Source organism: Hyaena hyaena, unplaced genomic scaffold (assembly GCF_003009895.1).
Source record: "Hyaena hyaena isolate Hyena2069 unplaced genomic scaffold, ASM300989v1 scaffold_221, whole genome shotgun sequence".
Classification (NCBI taxonomy): domain Eukaryota; kingdom Metazoa; phylum Chordata; class Mammalia; order Carnivora; family Hyaenidae; genus Hyaena; species Hyaena hyaena.
Window position 1 is genome coordinate 1,685,739 of NW_024080853.1, and position 15,374 is coordinate 1,701,112.

A 15,374-nucleotide genomic window follows, 5' to 3' on the forward strand; every position below is an offset into this window, starting at 1 on the left:
ACCATTGCATATTATTTTAGTAGGAAGTTCTTTCTTATAAAATTCACATGTGGCTTTTGATTTAATGGCACCCTCTTCCTGGAGGTTCAAATAATTCAAATGTATGTTTGAAAAGAGTAAATTCTTACAACAGTCCTGTGCACAGTGAAGCAGAAATGATGAGTTTTCTATGATATAAATCAACACTCTAATCATTAAAAAATAGCTGCACTCATTCATAAGTATCACAAAACACTCCAAACTGAAGAGGAAGGAATATCTGAGTGGAACTGATAACAGCCAAGCCTGAAGAGGAAGCACAACAGCCCATTACAAGCTATTGAAAAGTTCCATAAAAAAAAAAAAAAAAAAGGAAAAGAAAAAGACATAGGGCAGGAAATTCCTGTCCAGTAGTGTAATCTCTTACATAAATGTGCTGGCAGATAAATGGATTTTTATGATTTTGCCTACGCCCCCTGCTTATGGTGCCTTTAGATATGTCACCTTGCAAATGTATTATAACTTCACTCTAGCTCCACTTAATGGTCTGATTCAATAAATTGTAGGTTCATCTTAATCCCTTCAAAATACTTCTGGCCCTTAGCCCAGGAGTGGGGGAAGGGGTCGGTGAACTAAAATACCAAAAGAAACTTGCTATCAGTCACAGGAAAAGTATTATACTGAAGACTCAATACCCTAATTTACTAGTATCATAAATAAGGAATTAGACAGTGGACATTTTAAGTATTGATTAAGGCCATAGAACTATAAGCATGGCATTGAGAATAAAGAGCTAAAAAGTAATCGAAATAAATATGTATTAAGCTCTGTGAGTATGTTCAATACTGACATGGATGTTTTACCTACGTTACCTCACTTCATTTTGATAGCAATACTGCATGCAAAATGACTCTTAATGCTCATTCTACAGTTTAAAAAACTGAGTTTCTAAAAGATGAAGTTATACAATCCATGCCCTCTCACTTCCTAGGCAGACCTAGATTTAGTAATTTCTGGCTTTACCACTTTCTGCCTATGCAACCCTGGGCAAGTCTTGAACCTCTGCGAGCCTCCCTCTCCTCACTGAGAGTAATGGGATCCCCCCACTCACGACCTCAGGAGGTTACCCCCAAAACACTTACCAAACTGCAAAACAAAGCACAGTGGCTGTACTACTATGAACACTAACAAACAATAGTTGAACTAATAAGAGAAAGTGATGGGAATTGATTTCCAAACTGTTTTCTCGGACACTTTGTTTTCAAATGCTTGGTTATGCAATAATGAGCTGTGTTTTCCAGGCAAGGTCTTTCAGGTTGAGTATCAATGAATCATTTCCTTCATATTTAGATGAAAGATATGCCTGGGTAGGTCAGGTTCCCACCCTGCTTTATCTTAACAATCCCTACGTTGCAGGTAAGCAAACAATTAGTATTGTTAAGAATTTTACTTACAAAGGAGTCTAAGATTCTCTCTCTACAGATATTTCTACCATAAAAGACAAGGACTATTGTATCAGCCATTGACCTACTGACTCTGGGTCTACAATGACAGGCTCCATGCCAGCAAAGTGAGAGAGGCAAGAGAACTAAGAGTTTTCCATTTTTCTTGTCAACTAAACTCAGTTTTCATATGAAATCTTATGTGGACCTACAACATAAAAAGATAATAAAAGTAATATTCTATTAAACTATTTTATCAGTTCAAATTTATTACATGTGTTTAATAGAAGATTAATAAAATGAGAACGATGAGTTTTGAGGAACACAAAAAACTTGAAATTGAAGGTTATTCATGATAGTGATACAGACCTTAACCCCAGTATCCAACTATCTCATTTGGATATTTTGTTATTTTGTTTTCACTAAATTGAGAGAAGCCTGATTCACAAGATTACACATGAGAACAGTTTTTGTTGGTTGGTTGTTTGGTTTGGTTTTTGTGGTTGGCTGTAGATTTGGTTGTTTTGTCTGTATTCATATTTAATAGCTTGTGTTGCTTTTCAGTTAAGCAGTTTACCAGAGAGATTTGTTGGAAAATACACACATAAGTTAACCTGCCATACAACTTAACATCATCATAGTTTAATGATGTTCTGAAGGTATGTGCAGATAAAATTATTGCTTAGCCGGAGAACTTAAGAGAATCAGCTGAACAACTATTACAAACAATGAAAAAATCCAGTATGGTAAAAAAAGTAATATGGAAAAGCAATAGTCTACATACATATAGGCAGCAACCAGAAGCTATAATAGAAGGAATCATTACCCAAAAAATTTATAGAAAGATAAAAAATCCTCAAAATAAACTTAGCAGCCATTTTTAAAAGACTAAAACAAATGGAAAGCCTATCAAGGTTTTTGGTTTAAATGACTCAGCATCTTAAAATGTCAATTCCTTCAGAGTTAATTTATAAATATTGTGCATCCCATTCCTAAAATTATTCGTAGGATTTTTTTTTTTTTTTCAATCTAGACAAGTTGATTTTAAGGCTCTGGTATAAAACTAAATGAGCAGTAAGGACCAGTAAAAAGCATTTAGGGAAAAATAAAAAGAATTAGGAAGGACAGATCATACCAATTACTAAAGAGAGAAGAAAAGGAGGGAAAGACAGAAGGTGGAAATGTAAGCCTATATAATTGCTTGTGTCTGCATTGAACATCTCAGAAGAAATTGGCAATACCGGTTGGCTCTGTAGATGCCTTTTGCACCACTTTAAAATTTTATGTCATTTGCATGTATAATTTACCTAAAACGTAAAACATAAAATTATTTTAATATTTAGATGTTAATTAGATAAATAAAGATTGTAATAATTTTCTGTTCTATCCAATTAAGGGAAGCGTTCTCAACTGCATTTAATTATCTGGAATCCATTTATGTATAGCAGGTTTATAATCTTAATCAGAGATTACTTACACCTCTGTAATAGAAAATAGCTTATAATGTGGTATATTTTGAAAATTTTGTTCTAGAATCTAGAACAGGCTTCCAAAACCATTTAACATTATGGCATTCAGAATAGTCATTTTAAGAGAAAAGAAAAAGAAATAAAAGCACATGTTTCTATAACTGCTATCTAGGAAATACATTAAAATGCAATTTTTAATACAAATATATTACTTCTCCCCTCCTGTCCACCTCACCACTATACAAATATCTTGTTATAGATTTAATGGAATAAATGAGCAATTATCTTATAAATAGTTCTTAGTCTTGAATTTCAGCAGAATTTCAATGATACTAGGATGCATAAAATCTATTAAAACCCTTAATATTGTTCCTGGTACATAGAGAAACTCAAGAAATATTTGTTCAATAAACCCTAACTACTAAAGATATTTGGTAAGTTGTCTTTTGAGATCCAAATGCCATTAGATAGATTTTAAAACTATGCTAATTGAGATATTTTTCAGGTGTAATTGATATTCTTAAGCCTAATTTTGAAAACTTGAAATCATAGGAATTAGTACCAAAATAGTATCAATACAAAAGTAACCAGGAAAGAAAATAAAGCCCATATTTTCCAATAAATATAGCAAAAGTATTCTATTTGTTCTCCTATAATCACTTGGTCATTCAAGAGCCTCAAAAATGTATTATTATAAAAAGACATATCCTTCCTTGCAGCATTATAATAGTAGTAGCAAAAGCCTGAACACAATCTAAATATCCACCAGTAAAGAACTGGTTTTGAACAAATTCTAGTGCCTTCGCCTTCCTATAATGGAATACACTGAATAAATTAGGTTTCTATGTGCTCATGTAGAACAAACAAGATATTCTGTTAACTTTTTAAAAAATGTTTATTGATTCTGAGAGCACCTGCGCATGCACACACAAGTAGGGGAGGGTCAGAGAATCCCAAGCAGTCCCTACCCTCAGAACCGAGACCCATCTCACGACTGAGAAATCACCACCTACGTGGATATCAAGAGTCAGACACTTAATCAAGTGAGCCACCCAGGCGCCCCTGCTAACTTTGTTAAAAGCACAGAACTGAACAAGGAGCAGTGGGTTCTCAAGTCAGTGTGTCCTTTAAGGGTTGGAATTGCACACAATCCAAATGTCCCTTGAAGATTCCTTGGAGCAGTGCCAGTTTGAAGGCTTACAAACCCTCTTTGGGTAAATCCTGCACAGAGCTGGTGTTTCCTCTAGCACCGAAAGGCATTTTAATTCTTCAGTTGCACATCAGATAAAGCAGGCTTCCATTTAAGGGCCATGTTGTGTGATAAACACTGTCTTTAAAAGCTAGCCTCTCTTCAGCCATAGAAAAGAAGGAAATCCTGCAATTTACAACGACATGGATGAATCTTGAGGGCATTATAGTAAGTTAAATGAGCGAGACATAGAGGGACAAATGCTGCGTGATTTCACTTGTATGAGGTCTCTAAAGCAGTCAAATTCATAGAAGTAAAGAATGGTGGTTGCCAGGGGCAGTGAGGAGGGGAAAGGAAGAGCTGCTAGTCACTGGGGTATAAAGGTCCAGTGATGCAAGATGAAGAAGTTCTAAAGACGTACTGTACAACACTACGCCTGTAGGTAACAGTGTTTATGGTACACTTTACAGTCTGTTGAGAAGGTAGGTCTCATATTAAGTAACCATGGTAACTTTTACCAGTCTTAACCATGGTAAAAAAGAAGTCCATGAAGTCTCGATTCAAAGCTGTTGTACTACAACAACATCTATCTGTGGGATTCTTGCCAAAAAATGTTTAACCTGAATCTATTCAGGAAGAAATAATCAGATAAATCCAAAATATGGGACATTCTTCAATATTACCAGCCTAAATTCTTCAAAGATTAAATGTTACAAAATAAAGTAAAACAAAAATATAAATCCAAAGAGACTAAGAGACACAACAACTAAATGGAATGTGAGTCCTGATAGAATCATGATTTGGGGAGAAAAAAAAAATCTGTAAAAGACATATTCAGGACAACTGGAGAAATTTGAATATGGATACTATATGAGACGATATTATGGAATCACTGTATATCAAAAGGGTGTGATCATACTTTATCACCGAGAGGAGAAATGTCAAGAGGTCTGCAACCTACTTTTACAGTTCAAAAAAATACACAACAAATAGGGCAAATGAATGTGACAAAATGTTAATAATTGATAAATCTATGTAAAGGGTATATGGGTATTCATTGTACTATTTTTCTTTCTGTAAATCTGAAAACATTCTATTTAAAAAATTGAAGGAGGCACTTTGGGGATGAGCACTGAGTGTTATGTGGAAACCAATTTGACAATAAACTATTTGTAAAAAAAAAAATAAATAAATAAATAAATAATTGAAGGAGGGGCGCCTGAGTGGCTCAGTTGGTTAAGCCACAGACTCTTCATTTCTGCTCAGTTCATGATCTCACCCATTGGTGACTTTGAGCCCGGTATTTGGCTCTGTACTGACAGTGAGGAGCCTGCTTGGGATTCTCTCTCTCTCCCTCTCCCTCTCTGACCTTCCACCACTCATGCTTTCTCCCTCTCTTAAAATAAATAAACTTTAAAAATTGAAAGAGGGGGCGCCTGCCTGGCTCCGTTTGTAGAGCATGCGACTCTCAATCTCAGGATCATGAGTTCAAAGTTCCACATTGTGTGTAGAGTTCACTTAAACATAAAATAAAGTGAAATAAAAAAGGGGAGACTGAGTGGCTGAGTCTGTTAAGCACCCTACTTTGGCTCAGGTCATGATCTCACAGTTCGTTAGTTCAAGCTCTGAGTTAAGCTCTGTGCTGACAGCTCAGAACCTGGAGCCTGTTTCAGATTCCGTGTCTCTCTCTGTCCCTCCCCCGCTTGTGCTCTGCATTTCTCTCTCTCAAAAATTAATAAACATTTAAAAAATAAAATAAAAAATTGTATTAAAATTTTAAAAATTAAAAATTTGAAGGGAAAAATTCCCTTTACTCTTTTGTTATTATTTATAACATATATGAGAGCGAAAGAGAGAGTGCTAGCAGAGGAGGGACAGAGAGAGAGGGAGACACAGAATCCAAAGCAGGCTCTAGGCTCTTGAGCTGTGAGCACAGAACCTGATATGGGGTTCGAACCCGTGAGCACAAGATCATGACCTGAACTGAAGTCAGACACTTAACCAACTTAGCCACCCAGGTGCCCCTCCCTTCACTCTATTCTAATTCTAACATAACATCACCATCAAATTTCCCCTTCCTACTTACCCATGTGGCTTTCCATCTCCATCTTTCTTGGAAAATGGATTGTCAGTCCTGTTCAAGAAAGCTGTCACTTGATTCATTTCTTCCAAAAATATTATGAAGCTTAGACAGTGCCTCAACTTGAGCCCATGCTGCCTTTGTCTTTGTCTCTCTTGGCTAGCCTGTGAGCTTGGTGAGGTCAGGAACTATGCTTTTATCATCTTTATAACCCCGGTGTTCAAACACAATAAGGGAAGGTGATAAACATGAACTGAACTGAGGCTTTGGACCAGTTCACTGATCTTTAGTACCTATTGCGTTACTCTTTAGTAAAGTGGGTAATAGATTTCATGGGTGGATGAAAAAAATGCTGAAACCAAATCATTAAACTGAAATTCTAGGACTAACTCATCCATGAGTATGGATACAAAGAGCCATGCTTATGGTAGCTTTGTGCCACCTTAGCAAAAGCACAGAAATACAAAGCATGCCCAAAGTAGAATAAAGTGAAGGTTTCTGCATTGCCATCTGTGCATGCTGCTGGCTCTATCTGACTTCCACCTGTTAGCTTTGTACTCCTTAATACTATGCTGACAGTGTTTTCTGTGGTGATAGAGCTGCAGAGCCCATCACAGGGATTGTAGCTGTATCCTACTTTAGAGTAAATAAGACTATTTCAAGCGAATTGGAAACTATAGGACAGAAAGATCCACAGATGGAACACACTGGGAACAGGAGGGGAATGCTTCATTGCTCACAGGCCTCACAGCCCAGGAAAGGAGTGACTCCAAAATGCTAGCAGTGGACCCAAGCTGACTATGGCCATGTGTACATAGAACAAGCCAACTGAATTGTACTCATCTTTGGGAATAAGAAGAAGCTCCTTTACTCTGTTACAACAAGAATCAAATCTAGCCATTCTGATCAATATTTCCCTTGTTAATTTCTCTTTTGTTTTACCTTTATTTATTTTTGAGAGACAGAGAGAGACAGAGCACAAGTGGGGGAGAGGCAGAGAAAGAGGGAGACACAGAATCTGAAGCAGGCTCCAGGCTCTGAGCTGCCAACACAGAGCCTACCTGATACGGGGCTTGAACCCATGAACCGTGAGATCATAACCTGAGTTGAAGTCAGACACTTAACCAACTGAGCCACTCAGGCACTCCTCAGTGCTTCACATTTTAAAAGTTTTTCCTCTTAAACTTTACTCACTGTCTGTTATTCTTCCTTCCCTTTTCCTATCCCTTCTTTTTCTCTTCAGAGATGTCTCTAGAAAGGAAACATATAGCCCTCAACCAGTTGACATTTAAATTCTGCAGAATGCTCTGATATGAGTTATTTTGTTTACCGTAAGGTTTAAAAGATCCAATGCAGCCTCTTTATGAAAGTCATGATGATTGGTTAAAAATAAAATTAAATTTAAATAAAAGTATTGCTAAGAGTACCAGGAATGGCAAAACTAGGTCTTAGGTCTGAGGACTTTTTCTGAAAGAACCTGAGGCTATCACTATGTCACCTGGCTTCCGGAAAATTCCTTATTTTTTTTACAACCAAGTATTCCCATAGTTCCTGTTCTCCTTCTTTCTTCTTCTATTAGTCCAGGAAGACATAAGAAGAGAATACATGAAGGTAAAAATGTATATAAAAACAGAAAATGCAAGGCCATTGCTTTCAAAGCTCAGGCAAGAGCCAACCTGTTGAAATCCCTAGATTTCTATCTACTTACGCAGTAGGTCCACTCTGCCTAGCTCTGAACAAAACATGTATAATTCCCACAAACTGATGGGTGACCTGCTGTGTACTGGCCCCTAATTACACAGTTGATCCCGAGGTGCTTCTCCCAATCACCACTATCAGTTAGTCTGGGCTCAGGAGGTCAGGTATTCAGATTTACAAGCTCCAGCTCCATGCTGATACCAGAACTCTTGGGTTGGCTAAAGGAAGAAAAATAGTGAAAAGACACACTTTTCACCACCAAAGTTTCAGCCCTGACTTCCTTCTGAGAGTCCAATAAAATCTAATCTCTGGATTAAGCTTTAAAAAAAAATGAAAATGTTTATAATGGCAGAGCACACAGGTAGAAATAATTGGTGATGTAATTAATATTACACCTTTCCTACCCTCTTTTGTATCTTCAGGGCCTTTCTTCTGCATCTGTCCTCTCCTTTAAATTTTATTTTAGGATGTGAGGATGATCTGGCTATGACATCTGTCACACTATTGATTGCCAGGGTTGACTCGGCTAATCTGGCTAGCTCCACGTGTGTCCCCTTCCTCCCTCACTGCTCCATGTGCTTCCCTCCTGAAGCTGCACACTCAGTCAAAGAGGATGACCCTCCCCTTTAGAGGACGACCACTCTTGAACGGTCAAGGTTATGCGAGTAGCTGTGCTCCCCTGCTACTACCTCCAAACGAGCTCTCAAGGTCCATTTGTAGGAGAACACAGGGTAGTCAAGCTTCCAAGACTCCATCCAGATACATCCAAATGAGACGCTGCAGGTGGCAGTCTGCCTTTCTTTAAAAACAAATAAATAAATAAATAAATAAATAAATAAATAAATAAATAAATAAAAATTTTATTTTAATTCTAGTATCGTTAACATACAGGGTTAGATTGGTTTCAGGTGTACAGTGTAGCGATTCAACAATTCTATACATCTCTCAGTGCTCATCATAGGTATATTCTTAATCCCCTTCACCTAAATCACCCATCTCCCCTGCCACCTTCCCTCTGGTGACCATCTGTGTGTTCTCTATAGTTAAGAGTCTGGTTTTTTGTTTGTCTATTTTTTTCCTTTCTTCATTTTTTTTATCTCAAATTTCACATATCAGTGAAATCATATGGTTTGTCTTCTTCCGACTGACCTATTTTGCTTAGTGTTATATTCTCTAAATCCATCCATGTTATTGTAAATATTAAGATTTCATTCTTTTTATGGCTGAATGGTATTCCATGTATACATACCCCATCTTCTTTATCCATTCATTTCTTGATGTATGCTTGGGCTGCTTCCATAATTTGGCTATTGTAAATACTGCTCCTATAAATCTAGTGGTATATATATATATCTTTTCAAATTAGTGTTTTGTAATTTTTGGATAAATACCCAGTAGTGCAATTACTGGATCCTGTGGTAGTTCTATTTTTATTTTTCTAAGGAACCTCCATGCTGTTTTCCACAGTGGCTGCACCAGCTTGCATTCCCACTAGTAGTTCATGAGGGTTCCTTTTTCCCCACAACCTCACCAACACCTGTTTCTTTTGTTTTTGATTTTAGCCATTCTGACAGGTGTGAGGTGATATCTCAATTCCCCGATTTGCATTTCCCTGATGATGCATGATGTTGAACATCTTTTCACGTATCTGTTGGCCACTTGTAGGTCTTCTTTGGAGAAATGTCTGTTCATGATTTCTGCCCATTTTTTTAACTGGTTTATTTTGGGTGGGAGGTGTTAAGTTGTATCAATTCTTTATATATTTTGGATACTAACCCCTTATCGGATGTGGCATCTGCAAATGTCTTCTCCTATCCAGTAGGTTGTCTTAGTGTTGTTGATAGTTTCCTCAGCTGTGCAGGAGTTTTTACTTTGATATAATCCCGATAGTTTATTTTTGCATTCATTTCCCTTGACTCTGGAGACTTATCTAGAAAAATGTTTTTTGACCTCTCCCTTTTTTCTCTTCCTTTTGACCCCTTCCCCATCTTATGCTGGTGTCAACTAGCAGCTCCCAAAGGCACTTGACTTGCTAAAATTATTTGTCTCCCAGAGTCAAGACTATGAGCTCCCTTCTCCTTTTCACTCATTTGTCAGATTAGTGGCCAACGAGAAGCTTTGGCCCAAATTAGTACACAGCAATCCACTAGTTCTATGTGCCCTGATATTTATCGAGCAATGCTCTGTACCAGGGAAAAGAAGAAAGCCTTGTCCTTGTCTGCAAGCAGCCTATGTTCCAACAGAGGAAGAGAAATATACAAACAACTAAGTCTAACACAAAAGAGAATCACAGAGATGAAAATACAGAGAGGAAAGCTGTGGTGATCAGCAAATGGTAATTTCACCGATGCTACCAGATTATACTGCAGTAATCATGTTTTTTTTCTAAAAACATTTAAACAGACCAAAGTGCAAACCAAAGATTCGTTGGATATCATAAGAAATCTCCAACCTCAAAAAGCATCTTTCTTCCCAAATTTTTGCAAGGGGTGAGGCACTGCACAGTGCTTTAGCAGAGGAGGAAGTATATACATAGAACAGCAGAGTAACTGCTTATAATGTTGCATTCCCACCCGTGGTGACTCTTAGTCAAGAATAGTGCTTATTTTGGGGATGCCTGAGTGGCTCAGTGGGTTAAGCATCCAACTTCAGCTCAGGTCATGATCTCCTGGTTCGTGAGTTTCAGCTCTGTGTTGGGCCCTGTGCTGACAGCTCAGAGCCTGGAGCCTGCTTTGGATTCTTTGTCTCCCTCTCTCTCTGCCCCTTCCCCTCTCACACTCTGTGTCTCTCAAAAATAAATAAACATTTTTAAAAATTAAAAAAAAAAAGAATAGCGTTTAATTTGCTGCAGGATGCTACAAATAAAGCCTCTTAAACTCTTAGGTCTACGCAACCTAAAGGCGGGGGTGGGGGGCAGGGTATCTGACTGGGAGGTTATCCCCTCCCTTTCCCTTCTTTGAGTTACCCAGGGAATTAAGAGAGTTCACAGAAAGTGAACCTGGGTGAGTAACCTAACAAACATGTTCTAGTGTTGGGCAACCACAACACACAGAAAGGGCAACACCACTGGGAGAAGGGAGGAATGCAGGAAGGAGAAGGGAGCCAGTCAGAGGCAGCATCTGAGACCCCAAAGGCCCTGACTATAAATAACCACTTTCTCCCATGTCCCTGTTGCCTCTTACCAAAGTTAGAGTTAGATTCCTGGCCAAAGGCTACACCACACTCAGGCGACTTCCTTTCCCACAAAGCGGCATTCCCTAATGCAGTGCCGTGGCGGCTGTCAGTGACCAGCAAGGGATCGGGAGTCCAGTGTCCCCTTGTTCTATCCCTGCCTCCCATTTGCGAGGGTTTTGAACCTCTGTGCTCGAGCTTCTTCATCTGAAAATCGGGGACAGTGATGATGATGATGATGATGATGATGATGATGATAACTAGTCATCATAAAATGGGCACTGTGCTAAGGGCCTTACATGCATTATTCACGTAATCTTCAGGAAAAAAACACTTTGAGGCAGTATTAATTATTATTCTAAGTAGTGATAATACCATCTCCTTTATAGATAAAGAAATTGCAATTCTGAGAGGAGCTGATTAACTTACTCAAGGTCTAACCTTGGGGCCTGAACTCTTGACTCTTGATCCTTGATATCATTGTAATAATACCTGTATAAATGGGGTGTTGAAAGGTTAACATTAATAAATATATGGACATCAATTAATTCTACTGTCAGTATTTTTGATGCTATTGCTGTTGACGGTGATACTGTTTTTGTTGCTTTTCTCTACCTTCACATGCTGGGAATTCTGAAATCTAGTAAGCACAAATTATCGACCTATACACTGGCAAATCTAAACCAATGCCTTGAGGACATTTTTGAGCCCCAAGTAACAAAACCAATATATGTTTTAGATATTTCATTGTTAAAATGTAACTACTGAGAATGAATGAGAGATCAAGAGGGAAGGAAATGGGATTCAGTACTAGTATTTCAACTTACTACTTAAAATGCTTCCCAATGCTTATGTTTTTTAAAAAGTTCACAATGAGAGGAGCACCTGGGTGGCTCAGTGAGTTGAGCATCCATCTTTGGCTCAGGTCATGATCTCATGGCTCATGAATTCGAGCCCCATGACAGGCTCTGTGTTGACAGCTCAGAGCCTGGAGCCTGCTTCAGATTCTGTGTCTCCTTCTCTCTCTCTGCCCCTCCCCTGCTCTCTCTCTCTCTCAAAAATAAATAAATTTAGGGTGCCTGGGTGGCTCAGTCAGTTAAGTGTCTGACTTTGGCTCAGGTAATCATCTCATGGTTCATGAGTTCAAGCCCCACACTGGGCTGTGTGCTGACAGCTTGGACCCTAGAGCCTGCTTCAGATTCTGCGTCTCCCCTCCCCTCTCTGTCCCTCCCCCACTCATGCTCTGTCTCTCATTCTCAAAAATGAAGAAACATTTAAAACTAAATAAATAAACAAACATTAAAAAAATTTTAGAGCTCAGAATGACAAAATGTAAGGTACATTGTTCTCACGTGTTCTTCACTTAAATTTCCTAAGTTAAAATAATGTATCATATGCTAGCTTTTGACTATCCAAACTGTACTTTTGTTCCATCCTTATCTTTTGATTCATTTTTATTATCATGAAATAACTACAATAAATGTTTAAACCTCTGATGTGCTAACATGCCAATCAGATTAAACATAGCAAGCATTTGACATACACCTGGAGACTTCCCTAAGTAAAATAAAATTATTGCATTTCATCACTTCCTTCCCATTGCCCACTAATGTCCCCATGCCTGAAAGGGTCATTTTCAAGTTACATATCTATTTATAATAATGTGTTCACTGTCTTCCTTCCTCTGGCACATTGTCTGTGACCTTGAACCATTTCGGGACTGATAAAATAGTGCCATCAACATATGTTGATGAAGCTCTAGACATCTTGTAAGAGATTTCATAGTTATTAAAAGCAATAAAGAGTGACAAGGACAGTTTTACACTATAATACTGCCTGTCAAGAGAAAAATGTCACACTTACCATAAAGTACCCAGAGGCATAATTAGGGGTGGAAAGAGGAATAATTTCCCAAACACTGTAATGAGGAGCTAGGGCAAAACATGGCAGGAAGGGAAGGTGCCTGCTCTCCAATGTGCCTGTGTGGAATCTGGTCCCCACCAAAGGCTCCAGGTGAGAACAACGGTTCCATGTCCAAAATGTGTAGCACCAATGGATGTCCAAGTTAGTGGCACATGAAGAGGTGCCAGTAAGAATATCTGTGAAGAAATAAGATATTCTGAATTTTTGACCAGTTCCTAATAGCATCAATAGGAAAACTAAAATAATGAATCCTCCCAGGCAACTTCTAAGAACATTAAAGGAATTTAAAGACCACAGTTTCCGAATGCTCATACCCATAAACACAAATCCATACACCCTACAGAGCTATAAATAAATTCTGCCTGAAGGTCTCCTTCCTGTTCACATAGGTCTCCATAAAATCTAGTAGGATCTCCAGCCTTTTATTTTGGCCTTTATCCTTGTCATTCCTATCTATCAGTGACAGAAGGTAAAAAGAACAAAAAACAAAAAACAAACCAAAACAAAAAAACAGTGTCCCTATAACCTAGTATTAAGTGGTTGTGGCACTTCAGGGCCCTCTGTCAACTAGGGGAGTTTAGTACATCCTCAGCCAACCTTCCAGTTCATTGTAGGATTCTGGGGTGCTGGCTGTAGACAAGAAGAGTCTCAGCAGCAGCACCACACCCTCCATCTTGGTCGTTGGCCCTTCTTTTCATGGTGGGGCAGAGCCTGGAGCTGGGAACTTGACCCCACTCCCTCTGCTCAGGGTTAGCAATGGCTTCAAAGACAGAACAGCTTTTTCCCAAGTGACTAATCTCACCTTACAGAAAAGTCATCTGTTCCTCACTTTTGCTTATCAATCTTATTCACCTGTCAGCACCCACTCCTATCCCAGTTCCACCACTTCTAAGTTGTGGGAATCTCTCTGGACCTCAGTTTCCCCATTTGTACAAGGTGGGTAGTAATGGTGTCTACTGCAGTTGTGAGGATTAAATTGGTTAATGTAGAGAATGTGCTCAGAACAGTCCCTAGGACATAGTAAGTACCAAATTGCTATCATTTATATTATTACTGGCAGTAGTAATAGTAGTATTCTCTGTCACAAGGGATCCTAATACTGTTATCTGTCCCTCCTTTAGATTAGGTTGAGAGTGAATAGAGTCTGTCTTAGGGGACAGATGTAGAACAGAGCCTACTGCCAGTGCTCTGGGACCTTTACCGGAAGGTTTTCATTTTCTCTTGACAGGAGGCACGTATGTTGAAAGAGTCCTTGCCACCTCTATAGTATTAATAACTACAAAATGTGACGAGAGCAGCATAAACATGTCAGTGACTTGATTCCATGGGTTTACATCATGATGGAAATAGTCAAGGTCACAAACCATGGGATAAAGGAAGAGAGCACCTCCATGATACCAAGCCCAGATTTCCCCCAGCTTTTCTGTAATGTGTACTTTTTAGGATTTTAGTCCTATTAACTGCCTGTGTTTGATAGACTAATTGTTCCCTGACTACATTTTGTATTTTGCATAATGTCCCAGCTTACAGATTGAATCAGGATAACAGCAAGTGGCAGAAAAATAGTTATCTAAAATCATTCCCAAACCCAAACATCTTCTCTTGGAATGAGGTCTAGAGCTGTGGCAAATAGACTGGTACATTACTTGTTTCTCCTGCCCCAAACTTCTAGTAACACTCAAAGGTTGGGTTGTTGTTTTTTTTATTTTTTTATAGTTTTTATTTACTTTTGAGACAGAGAGAGACAGAGCATGAGTCGGGGAGGGGCAGAGAGCGAGAGAGAGAGAGAGAGAGAGAGAGACACTGAATCTGTAACAGGCTCCAGGCTCTGAGCTGTCAGCACAGAACCTGATGCATGGCTCAAACCGACAAACTGCAAGATCATGACCTGAGCCTAAGTCAGACACTTAACCGACTGAGCCACACAGGTGCCCACAAAGGTTGGGGTTTTGAGATATTTTACCTAAGTCTTAAAATAATACTAGACCTCAGCACTTAAATTCTGTTTTGTTTATCCAATATTTGAAATCTTTATAAGCTCTAAAATAATATGTTCTGATCACCAAAAATTTCATTTTATGGGATCTATCAATTCAACACACGTCTTAAGCTAATTTATTCTTGTTCACCCTAAATCTAAAGAGACATCCTGGCACCAAACTAGATGCAATCAGAATCATTGACATTGACTGATTTACTTAGCATTGCACACATTCTTCATAGGACAAGGGGAGATGTCTTCAGAAATGAGTAACTGAAAAATGATAACAATAAAAGAATATTATACTATGAAATGTTCTTTAAAAATTAAACGTACATATCCTTACCTTGGTGTAGACAGAGTAAAATGGTCAGAAGACAACATGTGCCTGGTGGTGGATTGACCCACAGACAATTCTGTTCTCAACCCATCGTGCCCACTG